Source organism: Anser anser (assembly GCF_964211835.1).
Source record: "Anser anser genome assembly, chromosome: 1".
Classification (NCBI taxonomy): domain Eukaryota; kingdom Metazoa; phylum Chordata; class Aves; order Anseriformes; family Anatidae; genus Anser; species Anser anser.
In genome coordinates, this window is record NC_139720.1 from 133,003,022 (window position 1) to 133,013,066 (window position 10,045).

Consider the following 10,045-nt stretch of genomic DNA (forward strand, 5'->3'; position numbering starts at 1 on the left):
TCCTTCACTGAACTCCTAAAAGGAATGTTTGCATTTCTTCCTTTCTAAGGTCATTCCCTTTCAGGAATGTCTGATAAGAACAGGAGTAAACAGTTTCTGGGGACTACCTGGAAACAAATCTATCACCAAACTCTCCTTGGGACAGAAAATATTTGTTGAATATTTTGAAAATATTTGTTGAGAACGTTCTTAAAATACAGTAGTAAAATTGCCTAATCCCAGTCCCATCTATCATTAGAGCCAATAAAGCATTTAAGAAGATAAAATAAATAAATAAATAAATAAATCCACTTTTCTGTGAAAAAGTTGTCTCTGTCAAATACAACCTTTTGCATCTTTTACTTTCCATATTAACTGTGGACATATTAAAGTTACCCTGTCAGTTCCTGACAGATAATGGTTTTGAGAAACAATCTGACAGAGAAGGTAAAATCATATACTCCTCTTGCCATTGCTGTATGATGTGTCTCAATGCTCCATACTAATAAACATGCTTTTTACAAGATTGCAAAGAGCATACTGGAACAAAATCCTTGTAGTAGATAGATGAAGAACGGATAATATTCTTCATTACATTTTTATTGATTTCATTATATGGCAATGCATCACAAGCAGATATATAATATTGAGCATCATAATAAACTTAGAAAGCAAACCAGAACAAATTCTGGTCATGTGAATATTGATGCAATCTAAAATGTAATTGCTACCATTCATATTACAATATTTTTTTTTTCAAAAGAGAACAATGTCAGGCCCAAGCTGTGGTTCATATCTCAAACTTTTCATATTTCTTTGCTTCAGATAATATTTTTCTTAGACATTATTTTTTCCTTCAGCAAAGTTTTATAGAGTAATTCTTGCCCCTTTACTAAAGCTAAATTAGAAAAAGAAAGCTAAAGTATACAGCCCAGAATGTTTCACACATAAAAAATGCCAGGAGAGAAAAATAATAAGGTAACCCCAAAGAGATTTTATTTCTATAAAAATAAGCACATAAGAGCATTTAAATTCAGGTTAAACCAGGGGTGGTTAGGGCTTGTTTGGCCATACTCATGACAAATCTCACATATGGGAACTATAAATTTGGTAAAGAAATAATGGACTCACTGAGACCTAATTTGTTTTATTTGAGTTGACTGTATAAATGAAACCTACATTTTTCCCATTTTGGTTATTACAACATTTTTTCAAAAGTTGTTACTCAAAGCTATGTTTCTTCCTTCATGTAAAAGATCTTGGGTTGGATGCATTCATTTGGTATCTTTGGTCTAGGCAGGGACAGATCCTAAGAACAACCAGAATTCCAGAATAATACAGGGTGCAACTGAAACCAAGAGAAGCATGTTTTGTGTGTGCTCCAGGACCATTCAGAAAATCTCTGAACCATAGATGGTGTAGGGCCAAGACCAGTGAAGGCTGAATACATATGCAAGTTGTGTGGGATGTTGCCTATTCGTCAGATGCTTGGCTTTCAGAGCATGATCTGAAATGTAGAGTGAGGACCTAGAACGTCTTATCAGTATATGGGCATCCCTCAGCCACACAGCACTCTGCCCCAGAAGGTACCTGGGCAGGAGCAGAGACATGAGGTGACAATGTGTGTCCTTCATAGCATGTGCTTTAGGCACGCTCACACCTATGCTGATTTAGTTCACCATGTACAGGCACTAAAGATACCCATGTATCCAACTTGAACTGTTCAGCCCTTTTTGATCTCTATGCTGCCTTGTCTGCTTTATCTGTTTCAATGTGTTGGGATATGTTTAATTAAGCTTGGCAAACACCTTTCTTTTGCCTTGTTCACATATGCCTTGGAGACGCAATGTCATCTTGGTAATGCTCAGTCTCCCATTGAGGACATTATATCCAACCCAAAATACAGCAGATATGAAATACTGTCATAGCCTTTCTTCTTTTAGTTCCATTCACAATATCTGCTGTACCTCTACTCTCCAGGTACTTCCAGTCAATGATTTGTGATTAACCAGCTCTAAAGGCTAAGGGGACCTCTTTGTTTGTTTTTTTCGTGATAATTTCCAGATGTTTCCCATGGCGATTTGTGCTGTGATGCAGGAATTCCATCTGGTCCCTCCTGTGCATTGGCTCTGCTTTATTTCACATCTGCATCACATTGTCAACGAGTGGGTTTGAATTAGTAGCTCTTATTTGCTGTATCACCTATTTATTGTAACTTCTGCATTTGCAGATTGTCTCTTCCACTTGTCTGATTTAATTACTGCAATAAAAGATAAAGAATTCATCAAAACATATTAAACACTTCAATGTTCTTCTGAAATCATATTTGAAACTCATTGCAAAAAGCTATTCCTGGGCATAACAGAGTTCCAAAGATAGTGGGTACTTGAAAGGTGATGATTAATAAAGACACTTAAGTAGCATTAATATATATGTATGACAAACAAAGAGACATGGAAAGAATTTAAACTCTGTTTGTTTACTGAGAAATCATACAGACAAGTTAGTACTTGACTTAATGCTAAAAAGCCAATAGTCCTCTGTTCACATAGTCTTAAGTAGCACTCCTAACTACCAAGTCATTAGCCAGACATTATATTTATCTTACTAAAAATCTGTGTTTACTCCCTGAGCAGGCAAGACCTCTGTTTGGCTTTGACTCAGGCCAACCAGCAATTCTAAACATATCTTTACACAGAAGACAAGTTACACTGATGGTTAGCTAGCAGTTGCAAGATGTGGTAACGATACCTTGATTAAGTTTGTTAATCATAGGGAACACCAGTTGGAAAGAGTTCTTTACCAAGAGACATGAATTAATTATTCTGGATGAAACTTTTGAAGACTGCTTCTGAGTGTTAGTCTGTTTAGAAGAAAAGCATCCCCACTGACAGCCAAGAGCATTTTATCTGAAATACCGGTAGAAAAACCTTACAGAGCTTGCCAAAATTAAGATTGAGTCATTAGCCACATTTTTTACCTAATTCTATGCAACAGTTTTAAAACATATTAATTATTTATTAATTATTGCGATTATTATAAAATACTTTACACTTTTCTCATGTTAAATAAGATGTTAGGATGACTGGCAAAAGTTCTCCAAAGTAGCATTTCCAAACAGGATATTGGTCGATTCTTGTCATGTCCAGTACCCTTAAAAGGACTGGAGAGCAACAAGTGGTTGTGGGATGTTCTTTCTCTGAGATGCAGGAGTCAGTATGGTTACACAGAGCTGTAAACAGGAGAAAACATTTCCCATGAATGAAATATGATTGGTATGCAGGGAGGATATCTATACAGTGGAAATTTTCCTGAAGTTTTAAAATTAGCTTTTGAAGGTCACACACAGATCCTTGGAGTTAAAAATAATGTAAAACTTATCAATTAAAATTATCTTGGTCGGTTAAACTCAGTCGGATCAGTAAAGGATGAGCAACTACAGAGTGAAATTTCTTGTTTAAATATAGGAGGTGATTGAATGAGAGTAAAAGACAAAGATGACATTCGAACCTGTAAAATTCTTCTGGATAATTAACTTTTACCATTTATAATGCATATATTTAATGTAGTGTCTTTTTTTTCTCAACTAGCAACACAACAGCTTTGTTATACTAGGTTTCTACATACAGGCTAGTAAATTTTCTAAAACGAAGTTTGAAATGGCAGTAGGGGCTGGGGGAAATCCTGTCCCATGCTTCAGCACAAGTCTGACCTGAACTAAAAAAAAGCTACAAACCAAACCATAAAAATGTGCCAGTAATTATTTTAAACTGTTTGGCTCTCCAACACTGTTCTCAGTCTATCCATTCAACAAACTGTGCTAAATGAACTCAGAAAAAGGCAGGAATGGGAACACCTGCAACCCACGTTGATGCCAGAGACTTCAGGTTATGGAACCACAGGTCCTGCATGTTCCTGAGGGCAGAATGTCTAATTGAGATGTGTGGGTTATTATGATCTACACTGAAAGCTTTAAGTCACCTCCTCAGACTTTCTTTGGCATTCTCACTGCTTTATGAAATTATATTCAAGAGTTATGCTCTTAGATTTGTGTTACCAGTTATCCAGTTCATCAAATCAGTTTCACATCTTTATTGACGTAGTGTTTTCATAAGTGCTAGTACTCCAATAGAAACATTTTTCTGTATCTCTGAGGAATGTGGTTACAGAATGACATAAGGAATTTTGCATTTTTATTTTTTAAATCTTTGGTTTTTGGCCATCTCCCAATTGAACATTTATCACATGTCCAAAAGATCATCTAGAAGTTTCTCTCTCTTCTGTGCTGTCTATCAGTAGTAAATATATTCTTTATTCCAAGGATTTCTCAAATGCATTTCATTTTGCACACTGCTAATGCAGTAAATCCCAAGTATTTGGATTGTATACATAAATGTGATTTATATGGTCCATGCTAAAATAGTTTGCTCTTGCAAGCATGCTACTGGTATGGTTATCCAGAATCCAGTTAGCTTTTAATAATTTTTCGTTTGCATTTAAAATATCATATTGAGTTGTTATAATCTCTGACTATCATAAATAGCTGAGCGGTGTACAGGAAAAATTCCACCAGAATTACCAGAAAAATAAGCTGGTGGATATCAAGAAACATGAAGTGTAAATCTCTGAATATTTGCATAGGTTTTGAGAAGCTTGCTTACATATTCAGCTTCATCATTATGTCTCGTTTTCTCTCACCCCAATAAGGCATAATGACTCTTTTTATTCCTTCTAACCCTTTGCTGCAAAGAGATCTCATCAGCAGAAACCCAATACAGTCATTCCTGTCAATTTACAACAGAAATCCTTTTCTTTCTTCTTTCTCTCTGTTTGTTGTTTTTTCATGTAAACTGTTTGGAAAGGCTACTGAGATTAGACTGCTCCTTGTATCAGTAGGCATTGCTTTCCCAGAGTGACAGGCTAATTTCCTCCTTTTCTCCTCATAGCTTAGCACCCTGCTAGCACTGTCGTGGGAACTTGAGAGTTATCCATTAGCATCCTGAAAAGGTTTACCTAGGTTTTCATTTGTATGCACTGGCAAGTGAAAAACAGAGGGGAAAAAAATAAATAAAAAAAAAAATGAAATGCATGTGGGGCATTACTGCTTCAGGCAGTGGAAATTAAACCTCCAGGGACAGGAACATAACATTTGGGACTCAAACAAAGTTTGGGATACTCAGTCTGTGAAATATAAAAAATTACATAAAAGAGGTGTATTAGTTTACTAAAGTATTAGTTTAGCACGAATTTAGAGGATATGTTGATAATGGGAATGAAATCACCCCTTCTGGAGGAGAAACTGAGTTAGGACATTACAGTCTGACAAACCAGCACGCTGTGGCTTTCCTCCTGGTGCTTTACAAGTTATTGCAGTCTCAGTTTCTGTGTTAGAAGGTCAGACTGAGTCTTCAGAAGTGATAAAGAAACAACTAATGAACAGAAAGGAACATGAATGAGTGCAAGAGTAGTGCTGCTGGTTTTGCCCACACCGGGCAGTTAGATGCCCAGTTGACTCCAACTGTGATACGTGCTGCAGAGAGGGCTACCGTAACTGAGCTGAAAGGCATCTCGACAGATTTTCACCAGGGTGAGACTTTCTGCTCCCATGAACTCTCCCCTAGAGGATGGTGACGCAGGGAGCTTGCACAGGCGGCAGCGCTATCCTGGCAAGCGGTACAGCCTGCAAGGACACTGTCTCTTGTTACGGGGTGATCACTGTGGGAAAGTAAATGATAATGAAGTTTGGATTTCAATGGCTGTTTCAGCTCCCTGTGAAGTCTTTTATCATGTTCTAATGGGTCAAGAGGAGATCTTCAGTCTGAAGTTTTAGCCGAGTGGTGAATCTGCTCCAAATCAAAATAAGGTATTCTACTTTCCCAAAAACTAAAGCTAAAAAGCCTATTTTCATTTGGATACTGCTGGTACTTCCCTTTATATTTTCTTCCCTCCAGTTCTTATTTCAGCAAGGCACAATCTTATCCTCACATTGACCATGTCCTCAGCAATGAATTCTATCTCAATTTCACAGTAAAGTATAAAGCTGATCTTATTAAACACCACTGAGAGCCTTTGCCCTATGCACTGATGGCATACTCCTTTTTGATAAACAGCATTAAAAATGTATGTATCTGTTATCAACACTGCATTCTTCTCACCTAGTATGACCGTAGCGTAGTTATGACTTGCATGAAGATCTGCTGTTTTGAGAACATCTGTAGTCAGACCGTGTGAGGTCTTCCTGATGGCAAAATTCTTCACAACTGAGTCCGGATGAGTCTGGACTAGTACTAAAATACAAATGCCATTCACTATTTTATGGTGAAATTCATAGAAATCTAATCTGGACTAAGGAGGAAAATGAATCTAGTGCAGCAACTTAATTTAGTAAGGCAGTGCATAATGATTTATTTGCTTTCTGACAGATAGAAACTGTAAATTTCTGTAAGTACAGACATACTACTTGATCTAAACTGTCCAGCTGCTCAAATATCAGAGAGCTGGAATAAATTTTTTATAAATCTATGCCTTAGGGAGAGAGACAGAGACAGTGCTTTCTGCACCAAGCTGCTTTTTCCCTTATTTATTTATTTTTCATTTAATAAACCATGAAACAAAGACCACTCTTTCACTTTTCTTCTATGAGTCTTCTAAGGGAGGAATATAACTACAGGATGGTCCAGTACGAATCACAAAACTAGCTTGGATGTCTCTGTTAAAGGCAAAAAAAAAAAAAAGCAAACAACACACCAAAAAACAAAGAGCAACACACGCACACACACTTTTCACACACTTTTCAAAAGGTGGCAAAGCAGTTCATGTTTTGAAGTTGCTTAAAAGAATCGAACTGTCCTTGCTTTCAAAATAGATAACTGTATTTGGTATAGCAAAACACAGAAGTAGTATTCTGCCTGTGGACCTCCAGGCTTCTGGAGTGAGACCTGCTCAGGCAGGAGAATTTTCTTGTTGCTGTAAAGATTTTATGAAAAAGACAGTAAAATAACATAGTAAGTAGAGTAGTAAGCCAGTTTCATTTCCAGGTATTCTGCATAAGAATATATAGGCAAAAGGACTGGGTACAGAAATGTGGTTCTGTTATAATTGCCCAGAAGCTGTACCAAGGCATTGCCAACACAAGCCTTCCAAACATGTCACTTATAACAGGTGGGCTGCCAAAGCAGAACATTTAGCCTGGCATTTTATTACACCAATCTCTATTTAAGTTCAGTGTGTTGCAGTCTCTTTGGACTTACATTTGTTTTTGTTAAAATATAAAGATTTTCCTTTGAACTCAGTAGATTTTACCAGAACCAATACAGAGGGAAAAGGCAAATGTGCCAAAATTATAATACATGCTGTAGATAACATTTTTCTCTTCTCCTCTTTGCTGTTTAATATCAGACATTTACTGCTCCAGCTTAGCCACCTAGTGCCTTTTAACATGCCCTAGGTGAGATCTCTTGTCTGCCTGCTGGCTGCCTGCCTGTCCATCGCCATGTGGGTCTCCCATAAGGCTTGGCCCACATTTGCCAGACCTGAGCAGATTTTCCTGATATCCTGAGTCCTCTTAAATGGCCTATTTTAGCCCGCTTCTATTTAGGCAACTGAACTGAGCCTCTAGTAGCCCCAGTGAACAAAAGGTGAGATTCAGTTAACTAAACTTTGGCAGACAGAACCAACTGAGATGCCCTGGGGCACCAAAGGCATTAGCTGGGGGCTAGCAAGTCTGGTCCATGACTTCCTGTAGCAGTGTCTGCAGCCATGTAGACTACCTGAAAATGTCTGAACAGAGATCAAGAAGGCCTGTTCTGGCAATGGAGCTTTCCCCTTCCCCAAATCTAAAGAGCTAGCCAGCTGATGGAAAGTAATTGTAGATACTAGCCCAGTATCTACAGCTCAGTTAGTGGAAACTAGAACTTAAATACCTCACTCACATCCAGAGGAGAGGACAGACACCTAAATAGAGGTGTTAGAATAAGAAGCTCCATCTGTAAATTTATTAATTTTATATGGGATGAAGCCCACTACAGTTGCTTTATGCAGATACAGCTATTTATAAACCTTTGCTGATCTGGCAGTGATTGCCATGATTAGACTTTGCAAAGTATACATGTTTCTACTGTGAATTATAAAAAAGAGTACCTCATAAAATATGCACATTATTTAAAGCCGTTTTACTCTCTTGCACTGTGATAGTTATGGTTTGTCAGCGTTTCTCTTCACCTTTTATGTATCTGACTTTTCTCAGTGAGTTTTACAGCATTAGAGTAATTTCTTTTCAAATTAAATTACACCCTGCTTTGCTTGTCATCAGCCTAAATACATTTTTAACCAAACATTGTAAATCAGGGAAAACATTTTAACCTCAGGCACGTTACTTCTTTTAGACACATTTTTGGCATGTTATATATATTTTTTAGACTAGAAACCAAAATTTGGCATCACAGTTTTAGTTTTTCCTAAAGACAGGATTAGGCTGAACGATCCTTTTAGGAGCTGCAGTCAGGACCAAGCCAAATTTTTCTTTTTCCTTTTTTTCCAACTATTCTGAGGGATAGATTCAAGTGAAAGCTGTTAGTTGGAAAGTCTAAAAATTCAAACTATTATCATTTTTTAGAAACAGTTCTGGCAATCTGACACACTTTCTTCATTTTATTGACTAGTTTGTGATCCCACTTTTGCTTCCTTACTTGATGGTGCCTTAGTAGACATATACAGAGATGTATATGCACATAACTGTATGGTAGATATCAATTGTTTGTTATTAGGTTAGCTATTCTATGAAAAAGAAGATCATTATAGATACTAGAATAGGAAGAGGAAAGAAAATTAAATTATGAAAACTGCTTGCAGGTACAGAGAAAAGGTCTAGAAAGTAAGTACCAGTCACATACCTCAGCTGTAATAATGGCTTTTGCTTCTAGGGCTATAGAAACGAGCATCTCAGATCTCTTTTTCTTGGATGAATTGGGTCAGAATCCTTCCTATTTCCCCTCATTAGGATGTATAGCAGATGTGACACGTTAACTTAATTGTTGCAGCAGAAGCACAGAAAGATGCCACAGGGAAATCTGTTGCCTTTTTTCATCCTCCTACATTAGAAAAAAAAAAAAAAAGAAAAAAAAAAAAAGAAAATGTTTTGACTGGCCCAAAATAATTACTTCTGAGATGTTTTCCCTGAATGCCATTTTTTTTCTTTTCTTTCTTAATTTGTACCATGTGGCTTAGGGCAAGTGACCAGCATGATGCAGCTTTAAATGTGACTAATAAAACAAAACTGATCCAAGAAGGTACCTAATACCTACATCTGTGTAATTCTGTGCCTTTGCTTATATCACCAACAAGCATTCCCAAGGGGTGCAGAGACTCTTTCTGCTTCTGCAGCTGATTTCAGTGGATGAGAAGAAAAAATCTCTGTGTTTACTGAAGTCCTACGGGAAGTCAATAACAAGAATTGCTGATCTCCTTGGAAAGGACGTGACTGCAGGCAGTAGGATGTGTCTCCCTGCCCGTGGTTTCCAGTGGCTCAGGTCACGGTTCCCCACCACCAGATGCTTTCTCTCCGTGCTGTCTCCTGGGAGCTCAGCTGCTCCCGACATTCCCCTCAGCTGTCCTCGTCCAGCTCGCTGCCGGGAACTGCTGGCAGCTTGTGTTTCAGAGGCACCAGACTGCTTCAGAACAGATAACTCTTTGTGAACCAAATATTTTCAGTCCTGAATGATACTTTCAGCAGTAAAAATACTTTTACAATCAACGATAAATGGTGGCTGCCTCTTTTGCCTAAGCATTGCTGTAATTCAGCAGTGGTTGGAAGGGACAGAAGCTTGAAAGAAGAACCATGCTGTCTGCTAAGTAGTTTTCCTGATGAACTTAACCTCTTCCCCAGTATATATATTTATTGTCTGTGACATACAACTCTCACTGATGATCTTAACTCTCTTGTAAAGGAGAGTCTGGTTATATAGCTTAATACATGGGAAGCAGGGACATATAGTTATTCAATTATGTTATGCTATGTTCTTGTATGTGTAATTTTTGTCTGCTAGAAAGCTGTTTTCATAATACGGAG

General features: G+C 37.6%; 1 long non-coding RNA gene across 2 annotated transcripts; it reads right to left on the reverse strand.

Moving 5' to 3' along the window:
• Positions 1–561: 561 nt before the first annotated feature.
• Positions 562–9,591, reverse strand: LOC310893302. 2 transcript variants are annotated; one of them, XR_014578884.1, is made up of 5 exons: positions 9,401–9,591; positions 8,871–9,068; positions 6,135–6,266; positions 3,032–3,211; positions 562–2,239 (listed from the first exon to the last, which is right to left on the reverse strand). It is a non-coding gene; the product is annotated as an uncharacterized lncRNA (long non-coding RNA). The 2 variants fall into 2 exon arrangements; XR_014578885.1 differs by having other exon boundaries at positions 9,282–9,590.
• Between the last annotated feature and the right edge of the window lie 454 nt (positions 9,592–10,045).